At 41.3% G+C, this 19,075-nt stretch overlaps 1 long non-coding RNA gene across 1 annotated transcript; it reads left to right on the top strand.

Moving 5' to 3' along the window:
* The first annotated feature begins 13,527 nt into the window (after nt 1–13,527).
* Nucleotides 13,528–17,223, top strand: LOC111270483 (uncharacterized). Its single transcript, XR_002686318.2, has 2 exons — nt 13,528–13,744; nt 16,153–17,223. It is a non-coding gene; the product is annotated as an uncharacterized LOC111270483 (long non-coding RNA).
* The last annotated feature ends 1,852 nt before the right edge of the window (nt 17,224–19,075 follow it).

Raw genomic sequence — 19,075 nt, forward strand, 5'->3', positions numbered from 1 at the left:
CGAGACCATATCCTCTGAGCAATTATCCATAAAGATGCTTAGACAACCCAAGTGTATGTTAACTAAAGAGAGTCATCTCGAACGAGCTAATATGATGGTGCTATACAAAAGCAAAGGTCATATTGCATTTCCCGAGGGTAATTTCCAGGAAACAATCGTTTACAGATGTTGCCAGCAATACTGATTCCAGCTGTGACATTTGATCGTCTGAGCCCCGTTTACTTGCTTCAGCCCACGTACACTCGGTGTATAGCCACACGCCAAGATATAACGGATAGTGTTGGCATTTTGACTTTGGCCCCGTACAACAGAAGTAAAAGTTGCAAAACTACCTAGAATAGATCTGCCTCCATTTTAGCTATACGAAGATATCTGATTTTTTTTTTCAATGGCACAGATAACACCGAAAAAGCTAGATGGTACGGTCGTTCTTGCTAGTTGTTATTATACTACATATATATAAAGTCATAATAAGATGTATGCAAGAACGGCAATTAAAATAACAGAATAGTCTATGTAGGAATCAGTTAGCGAACAGCAGAAACAGCTCAGGGTTGGAGTTCCGACCAGCGACCTGTGTTCGAGGCCATGGACATTCCTATCTCGCGTGAGGGGAACCCTGTATTGATCAGTTCTGTTGTTAGTTTAAGACGTACGTTTCCCATCTGTTCGCCTGATGCAATTGGAGGTGGCTGTTCTAGGTATTTCTGATGATGGCGTGAGTTGAGCTACAACGCTATAATGAAGCAGTGTAGACACTGAAAGGATCGAGGCCCTTTGTTCGAATGCGGATTTTTTATTTGACCTGCATCAACTTATAGTTCGAGAGTGAAAAACCTGCACTAACAGCCTAGTAACTAGCAGCCTTTCAATAGACTATCAGCTATGCGCTGAGATGTTACGAGTCCATGGGTAGATCTAAAGTATTAGAAGCTATGAACGATCACAAGGCAAGGTAAACACATGTGAACGGGTCACGCTATCGCGCAATTTCAGACTTTAGGGGTCTATAAAAAGGCTAATATAAACAAGAAGCTTCTAATCGAAAGGACGAGAATAAATAGTAGCTTGGTTGGGCAAGGCCAAAATGTTTCAATTATGTTTAAGAAATGTATGAAAGTCTATAGCTTAATAACAATTTTAATAGGTTGAGACAGTTAAACAATAGGGGGGGGGAGAGGGAGGAGCTTATGCTTATGAAGCACGTAGCTCTCAAGTTCGACATTTGCAAGATTTGGAACCTTTTAGCCATTTAATAGAGATATGGTCTACGTCATACTGTACGTACTGGGCTTCACAGACCAAGAAACGACCTTTGCTTTTAAAGAGATTAACGGCTAATGCTAGTTATGCAGGCCAGACCTCATTTCTACTTAGGTATTCGTATACTATGGGACTCGTATTTACTAAACTTTGGACCCCATTTATTTGATGAACGTTGGAATAAATATCATTCAAGAAAACAACTAACTAAACACTAAATATAGATAATAATGCCAAATAATACTGGATAATTTCAAGATCTGTTGTAAACAGCCTGCCCTCTCTATTATAATGTAATCGATTCTAGTTCTTCATAATTTCTTTAAACATATACAGTGCTCTGATTCGGTATTTTGAGGTACGTCAGGGCACAGTTGCCGTTATGTTAATTGATACTTTTGACGTCTCCTTTGCCCAGTCACATTTCCTCGACATACTACCCAGGGGCGTCGGGAGTATCTATACCCATGGGCTTGAGCGGGTGGATCGGTACGTACATTTTCTGCATACGACCATAAACAGGCTTTTAATAAGGTTCTATTTAACCGAAGTAGGCGTTATCTTGCTAGAGGTATTCGAATCGCATGTCGCTCATGACATGGGTGAAACTGCTTATTATTTGGCGTTCCTTCTTTGCACAAGACGCTATACAGACCTGGGAGATAAACAAACACGTAAGCCAATATGTGTTTCTTTCCAGGTACCGATCTGATGTTGAAAGGTTAGATCCACTCGAGGATACGTTCGAAGCAACTTTATCTTTACGTCGTTTCAACTATCCAAAGATACCGAAATCGTCTTTGTACGAAACGTCGATAGCCTTTGTAGCAGATAACCGAGTCCGTTAGCCACGCTACCGGCGGGATGAAGTAAGCTTTTACCACATCGTTAAAAGCTATTAGTAAGAAGCTAATATCGAGTCACCTGAATAATCCTCCACGATCCAGTTGTCCATTGTCTAGAAAAATAAGACTTTTCATAGTTTCTCACGCATCTCGTCACCATCAGCAATATTCACCGATAACGTCAATGGGATCGAATCGAACACAACAGTGCTAGCAGCTTTATTAGCTTGTGAATTCTGCCGACAATATATAATATAGCTATATTTACATACGACTATAATATAGCATATATTTACATTACTACGCGATAATGTTCGCGCAGCAAATCGACGCGTACATGATACAGCTCACACGGCTCACGGTGCCAATCTCTCAATGTGCATCCACCAACCTCAACTTGCAATATATAGCATAAAGTTACACATAAGACACTCTAGGCGATCAGCGACGCGAACGTAATCGTGACCTTAAGGAGGACAATCGTTGTTGTTGTTGTTGTTTCCGTCGCCGTTGTCCGATCTTCCTCCCTAATATGCCAGCGGCTGCTGATTCTGTTACCAATACAATATTACAGTTCGATACTATCGTGGATGAAGGCCCTGCCAAAACGGGAAAGTCGTACCAATATTGTCAGCTATAGTTATACGAAAAGCGGAAACGACGACGACGACGACGACTTTTGCAGAAAATAAAAATGCGCTTACACAGACGGCAACGACAGACTCACAATAGAGGAGTTGTTTCGGCAACGTGTTGCGTTCCCCTGATACCTCGATGCTGGGGGGTGGGGTACGTGTGTACTAGCTACCACAATCGCAGTCATTCTACGGTCGACGATATACGGCTCACGGTCTGTGATCTACCAGTGCGTTACGCGCTACTCATGTAAACGTTGTTGATAAAGAAGTGCTGGCGTGCGTCCTACAACCTTTGAAGTTTCCGCCCACCAATGGCGCGTCGGTAGTGGACACAGAAGCTTGCCAGTGGCGCTGATTTTGTCTACGAGCGATCCGCCTGCTGCTATAAGAGCGCGTTGATGACAGCGACGGGACTCGGGCGATGCCGGCGCCCGACGTGTGTTCTTGTAGAGGTGTTCGACGAAGTCACGGCCTAGCTGTTGTAGTGGGGTCGGATCGAGCCTTCTTGGCTGCCGGACATTGATATGAAATATAAGCCATTGTCGCTGTTGACAGCAGGAGGTCTTCGGAGACAATAGACATGGCGACAAGTATTCACAGAGAAGATGTTTGCTTCGCTGTAGATCGGTAGTCGATGCGCAGACCTGTGGACATTTTGGAGCGAGAAGAGGCAAAAAAAAACGATTAAGAAATTCGCGGTTGTCGCCGTCATCCGTGAATAAAAGAGTGTCGGTGGTGAACGGCTGACGTTGTAGACGGCTCCGATCAGATATGACAACGCGAAACGAGGTACAAGCAAGACGACGTATTTCGATGAATCAGACGTATTGTTTGGAGACGTTGCATATCTATATGGTGTAGTGATTGATTGTGTGACTTGTCGAGGCTGCTCCGGAACTCTGTCGTCCAAAACTTGGTTAAAGCATAAAAGAGACTAGAACGGCAATTGTGTGGCCTAGGTGTTGACGTTCTGAAATCAATGAGATACAAGCTTTCGTCAGATGCGCTTTAAATTAATATATGTCGTCTGCAGGGTACTTTGGAACGTATATGCAACTCAAGAGTGGATCCCATACGATAATAGATAGAGAATATACCAGGCGTTTTTTTTCTTGATTAGCAAAAAAATTCCACTACGAATTATCCGCACGTTGTCTTCTATAGCAATCGTTCATCCGTTTCTGCACGGCACACCTCAGTCTCGTCTAAGTCAAATTCTAGTACTGTGACATAGAATGATTTACAGTATTCTGTTATTATAGTATGCGTATGCACAACATCATTGTCACTACGATCTTCGTCTGTGCCCATTTCAGTCCGTAGTAGAATATGACGTGGGATTATCGTTTACGAGATGGAGCTCAGCGTGAGCAGGCATTGTGTATTCTATTAAGCCACCGTTCTTACATAATAGCATCGGCCGCCATAATAACCGACTAGAAGTGAAAACTGTCCAACTTCAATCATTTTGGCTTTAGGTGACAACTATAGTTGTTTGCCCCTTTTGGCTAACTGCAAAAAAAAAAAAAAGAAGAAGAAATAGACAAGAACAACAGCAAGATAACAGTGTCGACTAGAAATACAACAGACGAGATAGTCACTTTCGAAAATGGACTTGTGGGCAAAGAACTGTGGCCTGCAGCGGCGTAAACACCCCGCGGTGACCGAAATAGCCCAGGCGACGATACTGCTACTACTACTGCGCTAGTAACAGAGCGAACCTGAATCCCGTTGCAGTAACATGTAACGCGGCAGCGTCAAAGGTGAACGCTGAATACACGGAAAGACCTCACGTTTAGGCGGCATTTTAACTCGCATAACCGAAACATGGATGTAGTGAAAATGCTCATTTAGTGTTAGACGTAATGTTTTTTAAAGTTCAGTTAGGCGTTACGTCAAAACGAAATAAACTTACTAAACACCCTTAACGCTTGTTGCTTACTTATTATTAATATAATTATCAAAGGCAAGTATCTATCGTCACTCGATCTTTGTGGTAATTGACAGTGTTACAGCATCGTTCCGCTGTCATTTGTCGGGACTACGAAGCTTTTTCGCTTATATATATATTTCCTCTTCACATATGGCATGCACGAAACATACGAAACTAGCTCTATATGCCAGTTAGTTTTGTGCGAGCAAACAAAGATATAGTGACTGTTAATGTGTGTTCAATATTCTACAGTCATTATGAATTTCGCGAGAACGGTGCCGTATCTGGCAAGGCCAAGCGTCTTGCAGAAGCAGTCGGTAGTTTTTGCTTCCAGGCTCACTATCGATATATATGCTTTCCGTATACATGATGAAATGAAAATGGCTCAATATAGATTACTTGGCCTACATGCCCGTGCGTCATGCAAAACTCTTAGTTATATAGTTGATTTGGGCGGCATGTTTGCATTTGAAAAATATGCTATGTCTTCTCATAGCGTCCGTCTCTGCCCGTAGCGTTTAGGTGTAATCATCAACAACAACATTCGCTATACTTTATTAAAATTATAGACTGTGTTCCCGCTCTCATCCATATCCATTCGATGGAAGCCAAACTAAACTCAAGGTTCAACTGGTCGCCCTCGCAGCACCAAATCTAACGGCCTAGAAAAAGGACATTCAGACGGGTGAAAAAAACAGTGTGGGTTGACAGTCTACCAAGCGGCCTTGACATACGATTCCGGAACCAAAATCGTATATTCTACGGCGAGTGCAAATTTGCACCATATGAAGACAGTGTAAAAATAGCACATGACCAGGTTGATGCAGGCGAAGTGGACCGAATCCTGTGAAGAAATATTTACAGTAAGGGCATATAATTCTTCGTAACGCTATTGAGAATATATTGCAACGATTTTTATACGTGTACATGGTTACGTTGTGCGAAAACCTTCTGCCAATCGATGCTGTGTGAATTTTTGCAAGGAAGCGTGCTAATCCTGAGTGAGAACCTAGATGTACCTGACTATGTTGGACAAGAAATCAGGTCTAAGGTTGACTTTTCATTAATTAGATGAACGATTGCCGTCTGATGTCTCGTACGTATGTATATATTGCTCGATCTTCGACGTTTGCTAGTTTTATGGCCGTGTACATGAAACCTAAATGTTTCAAGGTTCATGTTCGGTGCTCTTGTTTCAATTAAGCATTGCCTTAGACGGTTGATGGCCTTTTATGGACGTGGACGAAACTACGCCCGGGTTTGAACTTAGCCGCGGTTTTTATTTTTAATTTTTTCTTATTATATATATATATTATAAATTTAGCAGATGAGCACGCTACTGCTGCGTCATCTCCGGGGAACTTGCTTGCGATCTAGCACAACAAACTGATATATCTGCACTCCATTAGTGTTTATGTAAAAAGTTATGTGCGAATTGTCCGCATATCATTTGTGCGTAAATATGACGACCTTCTAATTACAAGCCACAATTTCCATAGGTTATACCTGGTCATCAGTCTTGAGTCAGCTAATCGTTCAAATGAATTCGTAGGTATCTCTTTCGTTCTTCTTATTTTCTCATGTAAATCTTGCGTTATTTCAATCGGCCCTGTGGCAAAACCCTAAATTTGTGTACACATCTTTGTATACATTATATAGATTCGTGAATAAATGTAAACAATCGGAACTTAAATTGCTAGTCGACAAAGCCTAACCTGGTTATGTCCAGCTTGGCCTTTATTTGTACGTACTTACCTTACTACCATTGTGAACTATCGAAAATCGCAAAAGATAGCTTTATCTGTAGTTTTCCAAAGATTACACGTCTTTTTCACTCTCGTAGAGTATATAATAGTCACATAACATGTAAAGTGTTTCCGTGCAACTACTGGCTGAGATAAGGGATTCACGCTGGCTGAGATAAGGGTAATCGACTTTTTTGTTTTAACTTAACCCATGTATTGTCATATTTCTTAGCTAACTCTTGAGCTTTCGTATAAGTTGCAAGTTGTCTTTAAATAGTGTGTTAGATTGTCGGGATCATCGCAAAGGTTTGGAAAAGACATACAAAGATGAGTCGACTAAAACAAACTGGACTCTCTTTGTACGGAAGTGTTTCGTATAGGGACGTCTATTGCACGAACATGTTCCTGCTGACAGCAAAGGGGAACGACTGAGAAAACGGAGAGGAATCTGGGAGCTGGGAGCTGGGAGCTGGGAGAAGGACGAAACGTTATGTAAATCGTAATGCAAAGCAATCGCAACGATGTTCTCATCATTATGACGACTGCATTCACGTCCCTGGATCACTTTTATGCCCATTTTCAAGACCCGTCGTAAAAATGCTATTTTAATGTTATAAACAGAGACTTAGCAGCGTATAGAAACGAAGTTATATTGCTCTTTCTTCTTTAACAGGGATTCAGACCTTTCACTAATTTTCGTTGTTTTTTCTAAGGACAAAGAGATAAATCCACTTATATTTATGCACACCATGGATCCCTCCAGAGATATTCTGCTGAATACGCTAACGGTATACGACACTAATCAGAGGTTTTGACCTGCATTATCACTTACTAAAAACATATTTTTCCTTTTGTCTATAGTCATGCATCAGTACTTCTTTTAAAAACATTTTGACCGTCCTTCGATTTTGTTGTTAGTCAGCTGGACGTTACATCCGATAGAAACACATTATGTGTGTTAAACTAGTCTGATGGATCGTCTAGCGGCAGAAAAAAAACTTAAATCATAGAGAGGTATGTATGACGAGTAACTTCGAAAGGCTGCGTACTGAATTGAGCCAGGGAATACCGACCGAGCATGAGAAGCCTATAGGGTTTGTTTTTGCATTTGTTACATATTGTAACATTAAAAAATCTTTTTACCAGTGAGTATTTCAACTCGTATAGGTTTCAGAAAGCACGATTACCCGTTTTTATCGTTGAAAGCGTCGACAACTGAAAAGTCACTTTAAAAAGTATTAGGTAAAGCCCAGTTTGAAAGGTCTAGCGTGAAAACAGTCCAGGCAAGGACGCATACGTACGAATTTAACACGTGGTCATCCTCCTTTTTGGGTCGAATATAAAAAACTTACCTACCTACCTACCTATGTTCTTCTCTTAGAAAGTGCCACAATCTGAATTGAAAGAATAAGTATTTCACCTGATTATATTCAATATATTTTGTATACATCATTTTGGTACTTTCGTCGTAACATTTTAATACTTACTTTGATGCCAGGTACCTCCATACTTCAGTGTCATAAAAACAATTTTGTGCGCCTCGGTTAAAAGCAGGATAATACGTTTTTACTACTACTGTTAGTGTAATGGAAGGTCCCGATTTTTTAAAACGATACAAATTTGTATACTGAACAACTGTGAAAAACCTATGATTCAAAGTGGCTGATTAGAGTCATATATTATGTCTCTATTATATATAGATAGATTTTAGCTGGATCTTAACAATATGCCGGTTTTACGTGAAAAATAGCACACGTCGAATCTATAGACGATGAGTTACACAACAGCGTAACGTAACTTCTTAATTTCTAATAAATTGAACAAGTATTGGATGCCATGTTGCTAGCCATCGGACGGTTTATACGCTTTGATTATGCTGCCCAAAGAATGAAACCAAGAGCAATTAACTTGATCAGATAATAAACTAACAACTTTCTGATAAGTCCTGCGCACTACACACACGCTGAACGTTTCGCTTGTAACAGGTATCTATTTATTTCCCAGGATATTGATATCACGCGGTACATCGACATCACACAAGGTGCTGCGATAATCATGCACACGTTAGTGTACTAATTGGAAACCCTGTATTCGATTGAACCAGGCGCCAAGTAACGGGTGCGTCGCGTGTTCACCGCCAAGCCTGGATTCAGGCCGGCTAACCTAACATATTCGTCGTTGACAGGTGGCAGCCCACTTCGAATTCTCGAGATCCACTCGAGACATTGGAATGCTTCACACTTAGGTACTAGTCTCAGGGCCATCAGCTAGGTCCGATATAGAACAATCATACACAGATACATAGTCTCAAGTAAAATGTTATTCAAATTAATCTGGTCAAGCCTGCAACTGCTGGCTAGGCCGGACCGACGGCATAGTCAACAAGTGCTCTAAATTCGAATTTAAAAGATTCAAGATTAGCCTTAGTAGTGAATAAGCGGTAAACTCACGAAGCGCCACGGGACAAAAGAGAGCGCGTTGTGGGTCGAAGTGATTTATGTGGGCAGACACGAGCCAAGTACGTCACGTTCTTGGTCATCGATTTGATCGAGCTGAACTTGTTCGGACTGTAATAGCCGAACGGCAACTACAGCTCGAACGAACCTCTGTCGGTTGCACCATCGAAGCAGTTGTTGACTTGGCCTCATCCGGACACTGCCAAATGGAAAGGTGTTCAGTGACGACAGTGACGACACAGAGATTATCCTGCTGACCCATGTGGGATGAAAGACGAAACGGCCGCGTGTAACATATCGACAAAACACGGATTTGACTACTATTATTACTTTATAAATTTGTAAGTGTATTGTTTAATATATGTATGATATACTCGAGTAGCGACGGGTTTATCTGCAAACGGTTTATGTCCCGATGTAATTTTCAATCTAGTTAAACAGGGACAACTTGTCATGATTCTAGTAACTTTGATCGATATCAATCGATTTTTTTTTTCTGCAAACAGTCTTTGGGTTTCCGATTGATTGAGTCGGATTGACAATATAGAACACTTTGAAATTAGAAATTCTTTCTCACAAATTCTGGACTATTTTTAACGACAATTCATAATAATAAGTCTAGTTTTGAACACTTCCCTTACTTATGTTATATACAGGACGGCTCGTGTTCGATAGTCACTGTGATATCAAGTCTGCCACCACAGTAACTGTCAATCTACTTTTTCCCTAAAGGTCACGCGGCGATGTCTCAATCGGCTCGTGCTAAAGACTCTAAGCGAACGTATATTGGTTTGTAAGTTGCAATTCCACACACAGATTATGGGAAATAATACAACATCTGATAGTTGCCGGAAAAACTCCTAACTGACGCTCACAGATTTTGAGATTCTTTTCACAGCAAACTTTCATTCAGGCTTATATTCCCTATCTCCAACAGTCTTATGACGTTTCTCGTTCTACTCTATATTCTACGTTTAAATTTCAGGGTGATTCCTGTGCGAACTGCAAAATATCAACATCTAAGTCTGCTCTCTCTGAGGTATATTTCAGTTTCTCTCTTGTCACTGACCGTCGAATTCGGTGCTCGCCGGCTATTTCTCATTCCTACGCAAGATATGTTTAGAGCCAGGTAGGCCTAGAGCTATTAGATATGGCCTGTCTAGACGATATCTTGCCACACTCACCTCGTCTGCAATATGGAGCTTCGCGCGGCACTCCGGATACATGCAGAGGCTGAGGCATAGCCGTTGTGAGTGCTAGTATGTAGACTAAATGTGTCAAAAAAAAGATTCATGGCTGATAGCATTTCGTTTCGGCGCCACGCTTTCACTGCTTTACTCTGATTGATAAAGTATAGCGCGGGTATCTCATCTTTTGCAGTCTCAGACATCGACATTGGGCCCAACACTTGCGCTTCGTCTTGGTACCAATCTTTAACGCTGAGATAGAAGGTAGGTCAACCACGTGATGTAGAACTTCGAGAACCAGAACAGGCTCGTAGGACAAAACCCGTTTCAACATCGGCCAATGAGAACGCGCCGAACAGCTTGGATCATCGAAATGGCCTTAAAAATTCCGCAATCTTGGAAACCGAATAGGTGAAGTGGCAGAGTTTAGAGATTCTGTATAGCTCTGGTCCTCTTTTTGAACTTTCGCTCTCGAAATTTCTATGGTCCAACCTGAATGGTCTGGCATACGAAAGCTATACCATGGTCTACAATTTGGTCCGTTTTTGTCCCTGGTGGAAAAGTAGGGAAACTATTGAAACCATGTTATAGTTCGCGGTCGGCGTCGTGGGCATTGCGTGAAACCTTATGGTTTTTATGGTAGCTGTTGTCCTTACAAACGAAAAACATTTATGGTAGCTGTTGTCCTTACAAACGAAAAACAAAGTTATAAGATCATCGCACGGAAACACGAGCAGACGTACCCTCGGCGCGGGTTTCAGTAAACTTCAGTTGTTAGGTTCCCTAAATAAAGAATAGAATCAATGGAGTCTTAATAATCGGCTTTAAAGTAACACCTTTAGCCATATTAATAGGCACAACCAGTCGGAGTTGAAGACGTCAAATCCCTTAGTCTTCAATGAATACGTTTCGGTCAACAGATGTTCATGAAAACGTATTTCTTCTCTTAAGCTGTACTGTCAATTATAATAAAATCGCGAAAATGGCCGCGTCTTCACGAAAAATTGCATGCCGACTCGAAAGCGTGATCACGTACATCCAGCACTAGTAATAAGACGTGTCCGCTCAAACGAAAATAATCTAACTGGCTTTCTCTCGGGTCATCTCGGGCATCACCTCAAATTAAGAGCTAAAATATCCGCACTTCAGTAGCCCACGTTTAGTTTGTGGATGTCAACACCCGTGAATTACTGTAGTTTTCCTGCATCGCTTTCTGGCCATTAATCCTTCCATCGTGGGAACCTTGGATCGGTTGTGTGTTAAAAGATACCAGATGAACAAACAAGCGCCAAATACGGGATTGAGAAATCTGCATATCACGCAGAAGAGCCTTTGTTGGATGACGGATTCGCCACGGTACGTAGGACGGTAACCGAGCGCTTCGGCGAGATCGATCCACAGAGGACACTGTAGTACTGGAAGGCCATGTAGACGTGGCATACGGACCACTATACTGAAGGCGTGCAGGATGAAGACGAATTTGAGAGGAGTTAGAACAAACGCTCAAATAAATCCGCATATAGGGTAAACATCCGGACGAAATTACGAAACGTGTCCAAGAATACATTACCAATTGTACGACGTCAAAAGGGTGGCGTGATCTGGGTAGCTAATGTGCATCTCCTCGAGTGCATTGCCATAGTAACCATGAACATGTGTGTAATTTCGATGTTCGTAAATGGTTGGTATATTGTTAGTGTTCCATTTCATACATCTGTTAAAGAAAACGCTAGCTAGATCTAGTAAGAGCCCTTTAGCGTAACGGCTTAAATACCGTAGATAGAAAAACAAACAAATGAATAGTAAAATTCGTCGTTCTATATAGGTCGTATCGTAAAAAGTATCTATATCCATCTCTGAAAATTGTGCGATATTGAATCTTGGCCGTAGAGAAGTCCATTTTGGATATTTTACAATTTAATAGTATTAACTATGTATTTAGGTAAATTTGCGTTATAGGTAGATCCATTGTTTTAACATATCAGGCTGTTTTTGTTAAGAAAGGGACTATTTTCTTACAGTATACACGGTGGCTTCCTAGTACACGGGTTTACCACTCCGTGACCTCTGTTAAACAAAGGTTGCCATGCTAGCTTGTCATTATAAATTCGTGTACCAATATGTAACTATCGGTTAAAAAACCAATGTTTAAGGTATACGCACTAGCGATTTGCTCATAAACCTAGTCACTTTTACCGGTACTTCACCACTTCAGCTGTCCAGATATGTAGATAGGTTAGAAACGTACAACGATCTTAGTTGGGGAGCTGTTTAGATTCCTTTATCAGTCATTGTGTTCTTTATGTTCCATTCCGCCGGCATGTCGGCCTTCTTCCATATTGCACCCCACAGGTTCGACGCAATTTTGTTTCTATTATTAACGGATGTCTTCTTACTATTATTGCTCAGAACCTTTGTTTCCACGCACACAACTCTAGTATACACAATATCGTTTTGCACGAGCCTTGACATCACTTTGTACCATTATATATATATACATTAATAGTACATATAATGCCATAAATTCCTGCCTGCTGGTCGCGATGTCGCCAAAAACCTGCAGAATGTCCAGCAACAAAGAAATCTACTGCAAAAGCGGAAGGACTGGCAGCCTACAGGAACGATCTTCCTTTCTTACTGGGCCTACTACACACAATCCTCCGTCGCCACGGCCAAATCTAAAAGCAGCGAATTGCAACCTACTTGCAGTCAGGTGGGCCACTTTGTTGGTGATATGCTCCTTCACTCCCGTATAACCCCAGCCTTCACCGTGATGTAACAACAGCGTCAAGAGTAGCAGCGGTAACGCCTCTATAATGTCGAAACTCATCTCAGATGGCGTCCCCCACGTCTAGGGCGGTCGCCTAGACGAGTCTTATTGCCGCTGAGTCCGTACTCATGGCTCACGATGAACTCTGGGGACCGCAGTAACAATATAAGAAACGATACGGGGGCTTTGTTTGTGTTTTGCACTCATCGCAGGAAAGGCTGGGATAATTATGTATTTATCTTTCGTCTCATTAATGCTTGCTCTGCTGCGTTTTTCTGTTGATTTGCCACAAGGGTTTCACTAAAAACCACATTCGATAGGCTGATTTGGTGGTTTTTCTCATAAGCTAAACGAGGGGGTTCGATAGCTCATTGGCGACGTAGACCGGCAAAGCATGGCAAGGCACGAACACACCCTTGCGTATTTACGTCAGCGAACGAAACGAATGGCGTCAACAGGTGACGTCTTTCTCATTCAAAAGTAAACTGTAAAGTCAGCCCTACGTATTACTGTGTTATGCTAGCGTGTCTTTTGCACAATAATAGTGCGATGGTATTGTCATGGCCATTTGGAATAGAGCGTTAGAGGGTTATCTTGAAGATAAACTTGTGCGTTTCGACTTCACATCAAAGATTAGGCTAAAATAGCGGCGAATTTGTCTCTATTTACCGCGATGATAACTATCGGTCGCACGTAGCACAACAAAGCGTCGTCTCTAATGTGCCAGAAACAGTAATTTGTCTAATAATTGAATAAGTGTATAAATTATTATAGATATTACAGTCTATATTTGCTTGTTTATTGGAAGATACGCACCAAGTGGGGACTAGTACTTTTTACGGGTCTCGCTGTTATTAAAGGCTCATCAGAAGGTTGCCAGTAGTTTGCGCCTAATTAGGAAAAGAGAGTAAGTAGTTTGTTTCTAAAGGCAAGGCATTGACTCTTAGACATGTTTATCACGTGACCTTTAAATAAACGTTCACATCTCTATACTAATTATCTTTAAGCTGCTTAGCATCTTGGAGAAATTTAGGATCGTTATACTCTCACAATAGCAAAGCAACTTCAAAAAATATGTATTGACGTATAATTTCCACATTCGTAGGAAAAGCACGCAATCGCTACTATACACTATGTTTGCCTATCAAAAAGCCCCTATCGTGTAGAGAGTTATTTTTTATATCGCTGTATTTTTAGATTTCTTCTTTCTCCCTTAAGTTACAATTAGTAACTTTGTTCGTTGTCACTGTTTGAAATGTCATACACCAGAAACAATGGACAACACGTGATCGCACGTCTATCCGATGAAATGCAAGTACCATATCGTTTTCTTTACACATTCGCTTTATGAAAACAGCCGTACACTCTACCGATTGTTAACTTGACCGTATCTACAAGCATTGCTAGACCCCCAAATCCTGTCGTTGAGCCTTCAGACCGAGCAACTTCGTTCCATTTCGAAACCTCTCATGATTTGTAGCCCTAACTCGTAAATTGGCCCCTTCTCTCCAAATGTGACAAACCATTTAGGTGTCTTCTCTACAGGGGAAATATCCACGGCTAGTCGTAACAGCAATGATAACGTTACGCCGTAATTGCCGGATGACAAAACGGCCTTATGACATCACCGAAGTACTAGAGTATTGGAGCACTGCGCCATCAGAGAACGACGGTAAACGGGTAGCACTAGCTACCGTTTCTACAAATTACGAATAGCCTTCTTGACGCAGTTCGGAGAGCTATACCCCCGCTGATTTTGTCGCTGCGACTGTTAATGGCCTGCAGAATTTATGTGGTACATTATAATAATAATAATTGTTATGATGGGATATAGTGTGATATTGATACTTGGCTTTGTCGGCTCGAAGTGCCGTAACGTGGCTCTGCCGACGGCCGTGGTAGTAGCCGTTGTTTCAACGCCATTGTGATCGATGGCTATGGCCTGCATCAATCGCTATTCCTGTTTATGCTGTATTCGTAATTCCCGATTGTGCAATTGGGTTTTTTTTTTCTTGTTTTGTTTCTGAAACTCTGTCGGCAGCTCGGGGACTGTGGAGAATTTGAAGGAAGATGGCCAAATGCATCAGGTCGGGGCAAATGGAGCCAGAGTGGCAAGCAGAGAGGGTATTCTGTGCATCGTGTGATGCAGTAAGAAAGAGTACCTATTTATCTTACTTGTTCGTTCTGGTCTATCATTAGCACTGATGACGAAATAAGCAAATATTATCAACGATAAAAGCATGAACCAGTGTCAGGCAATCCTTAATTTCTGGATGTTCATACTGATCAAACATTAGACATCGCGTCACACATGCGCTAGCTCTGCTATGGTACATAGGCTGCGCTATGGTTGGCCGATGAGTATCAGATCATATTATGAAAAAATAGCTAAAATATTTTGATAAATTCAGTAAATACAGTATTAGTACGGTGACATTAATAATTAACTCTCTTTGTAAATTACCTTTTTCCCTATGGCAAGCAACTGTTTCAAAATGGCTATCTTAGCAGATATTCATAATTGTCTTCTACGGTTTTTCGGAAGAGTGTTCATCAGATTCCGTTCAGTCACGGATATTTGTGTCTAGTAACTAGAACTGGCCTGTAGTCCGTTTGTAGGCAGGGACGCAAAGGACCATATATTAGGAACTAGATTGCAGCTTTGCTTTATAGCCATTAAAAAATCTCGCTGTACACTTCGAAAGCATATATTTTTTGTGTAAAATAAATAAAAAAATATAATAACCGAAACGATATCCTGAGACTCTGTCCTACGCAGGTGACAAGTCCACAAACATTTGAAAGTTGTGTGATGAACAAAGCTCAGATACATTTCCAATCTTAGCAGACATTAAAGAAAAACACATCGAGATTTAATCAAAATATTTTTTTCGAAGTTATTTCCAGTGTAATCACGAGCAACTAGTTCTCTATTGTAAATAACGCATACATGCAACTCTCGTCTGCTCGTTTCGTCTTTACTTGCCAGCCGGTTTCCAAATGCGCGTCAAATCTAGTTGATTTAGCCATGCATTTTTCGCTTACCCTTGCCATTCTCGTTCGTGCTATTAGGCAACTGAAGGAAAGGGAGTTTGTCTTTCATTTACCAACAACGGTCGTCTCTTCTGTGTACCGAGACGTCTCAATTTCGTCTGTCTCTGGAGCCTCTCGGGCTGCTCACGTCGCAGCCGTTGTACGAGTTTGGCTATCGGACTCGCTACCGAAGCGCGACTTAGTTCTTCTATCGTCTTTTGCTATATGACAGTATTGTCACACTGCCGACGTCAAATAATTTTGGGATGTTCTGCATTTCAGATCCTCGCCTGGTGGACGCTATCGTTACCGGCACTGCCAGCGTTTTCGTCTTGAGACATTTGTTCCGACTATGCGCGTTGACATTCGTTGGACCCCTCTTGGAGAACCCTTGGAACCGCTCTGGCGACGGATATTTCCCACGATACCTCGTCTGTTCGATTTGTTTGTTCAGAAACGATGGACGAAACGCGTGTAGACGGAAACTCCCGCCACGTAACTGAATCGCAAGGGATCAGAGACATGAATGAAAAAAGAGCGCAATAACAATGAAAATGATTGAAACAGACAATACAAGGTGCTAATCAGTAGTCGCTATGTAGTGTTACTTTGATTTTGGAGTTTTCATCCAATGAGCCCTGCGTATAGGTGGCAGTACTTTTGATGATGCCCGGCTCGATTACTAAGCGTTTGATGTTTGTTTTGGCCTTATATCTACGAAAAAGAGCAGCCTCTATCGATGCAAAAAAGAAAAAAGCATATCCGCTATTGGTCACGTGGATCGACTAGAAAGTTATTATGGCCTATTGTTGTTGGTAGAAGTTATATGTATACAAATTGGCGTATATTTTTGGAGCTTGTTTGTTTGTTTATTAGACCTTTCTCAGACTGTGGGCCAAGCAACTTTCGATATCTTCTACAGTCGAACGATACTTCAGAACTTCCTTAATATTGTTCTACTCAGAAACTTCAGATAACTTCAAATTTGTTAAATTATTGCTAAAAGTTATTTACTCTCTATTCATCCCTTCTGTTTCATTATTGGCATGCTTTTTCCATCATCCTGAACATCAACAGAACCGCTATCATGTAATTACAGAGATAACAAAACACATTTGTCAAATGAATTGGTCTATTGTTTTAATTTTTATAAACTGTTCAGGGAAAATGTACGGGACGTTACCTTCAAAGGACTTCAATCGCATCGAATCCATCTTCTTTTTAACACCAACTCACGGAGCTCAACAGTGACCACTAACAGACACAGAATTTTAGTAATTGACAAAGGTATTCAGGGCAAATAAACTGGCTAGGCATTATGCACAGAAAATGCACATAGATTTAATTTTTTTTCTTGCTCTGTCTTTCTTTGACAAATTCAGTAGGGTCGTCATAGGCTTCACTCTGCAAGCCTCAATCTGCCGGTTCCGGCTGATTGATTGATTGATTGCTTGCTGGTCAATTCCTACCGATACTGCCACTTTGCTTGGAGGTATTACGACTACAATGTGCCAATTCGCACGCTTACCAAAATGGAGAAAAATACGTGAACTGCGAAGCCCGCTCAGACCGTCCCTGAAGCGCTGTGCATCAGTATGAGTGAGGTTCGACTCGGTCCTCAAGCGCGCTTTTTCACTGACCTATTTATTGCCTGGCATTTTCATCTTTTTTTTTTGTCTGCACCACCTTTGACAATGGGCAACACTAAATATAAATATATAGAAAATGTTCCAACATAATACATATATATATATATATATATATATATAACATGGTCAATAGCAGCTGAAGAAACAACTGGAGCAAAACTAGAGCACATGGTTTTTGTTTGGCTCGTGAATTTATTTCTAACAGGTAGTTAATTGTGCTTCGGGTATTGTTAGCATAGAACACGCTTCGTAATTGATAACACGTTCGATTTATATAATGTTATCAATTGAGTGAAGCACTCCGTACTAACATGGCGCTTCATGCCCATAAGCCGAATTAAGAGCCCAATTTATTTCAACTATATACGTATGTTTTTGATGCGAAAATCCTATTCAGTTAACGGCACAGAGCCGTCACTTCAACTTTCGTTATTAGCTCTATTAAGAGCCGCTATATGCAAATTTTCTAGGAATAACTTGCGCACGCGTTATTCTACTCAGGTAGAGGATTACTGTAATTTACAATAACCGGTAACTTTCAAGATATACGAGGTACTGGAATGGATGCTTTCACTGAAGCCCGATGCCATCAATGCTTTTTTATAATACACATAATTTTAGTGCCTTTACGGGACAGTATCAATCTTACAAAAATCGAATTGTCTTTCTGTTCTCTAGCATTGCTTCCGTAACCACTTACTCTAACAACATCTCAACGTGATGCAGCTGAGGTCATGTTTTTGACAGTGTACATCCATCTTTTTCTCTCGGTTGACCATCGTGAATCGGCTGCTGATACCTCAGATATTTACTACCGGAACCCCTTCGTTGTTCCGCCTTTATTAGACATTCATGTCACAGTTTTTAGCCCACGGTGTTTCCGTTCGCTGTGACTAATCCGCAAAAAGCATAAGTCACCTTTACACACCGGCTCACGTTAAGTGACGAACAGCCGCAAAGAGGCTATCGATACCGTGTATCGATGATGGCGCACGTTCTCGAACCGTGAATAGATAGAGGAAGCCACTTCGAGAATTCGTACAGCACGCAAGCGAGGCGGTAAGTCAAGATGCAGAAGGAGTAGATAGACAGACTCGATTGGACGTTCACGATTCAGAGTGTGGGAAATAGAGAAAAAAATAAGTAACCGATGTAATCTGTGTTGAATTAATTGTGTCCTGTAATCTAGTCACAGTAGGCCGTCACAAAGGCTTGACTTGGACAAAAATATCTAGCGGTAAAGGCGAAAAACAACGTTCTCAAAGCATCAAGGAGAACATCTTTGCTCCGTCATCTTCAGGCTGAGTCGATTTACTAGAATACTGACATTAAATGATGTGATAAGAGAAACTGTTCTATACATTGATGCCGGGATCTGTTTTGGCTTCTGAGTTGTAACAGTCACCACAGGTAAAAAAAAAATGGCTAGACAACTTTTTTGACTCTTCACTGAGGTAGAAATTATCCCGTATAGCGTATAGGCACGTGCTCATAACAAGCATAGCCATAAAATTGATTGGTTTATTGCTAATGATATCTAATACATGGCCTTGCGG

Source organism: Varroa jacobsoni, unplaced genomic scaffold (genome assembly GCF_002532875.2).
Source record: "Varroa jacobsoni isolate VJ856 unplaced genomic scaffold, vjacob_1.0 scaffold_1476, whole genome shotgun sequence".
NCBI classification, from domain to species: Eukaryota; Metazoa; Arthropoda; class Arachnida; order Mesostigmata; family Varroidae; genus Varroa; species Varroa jacobsoni.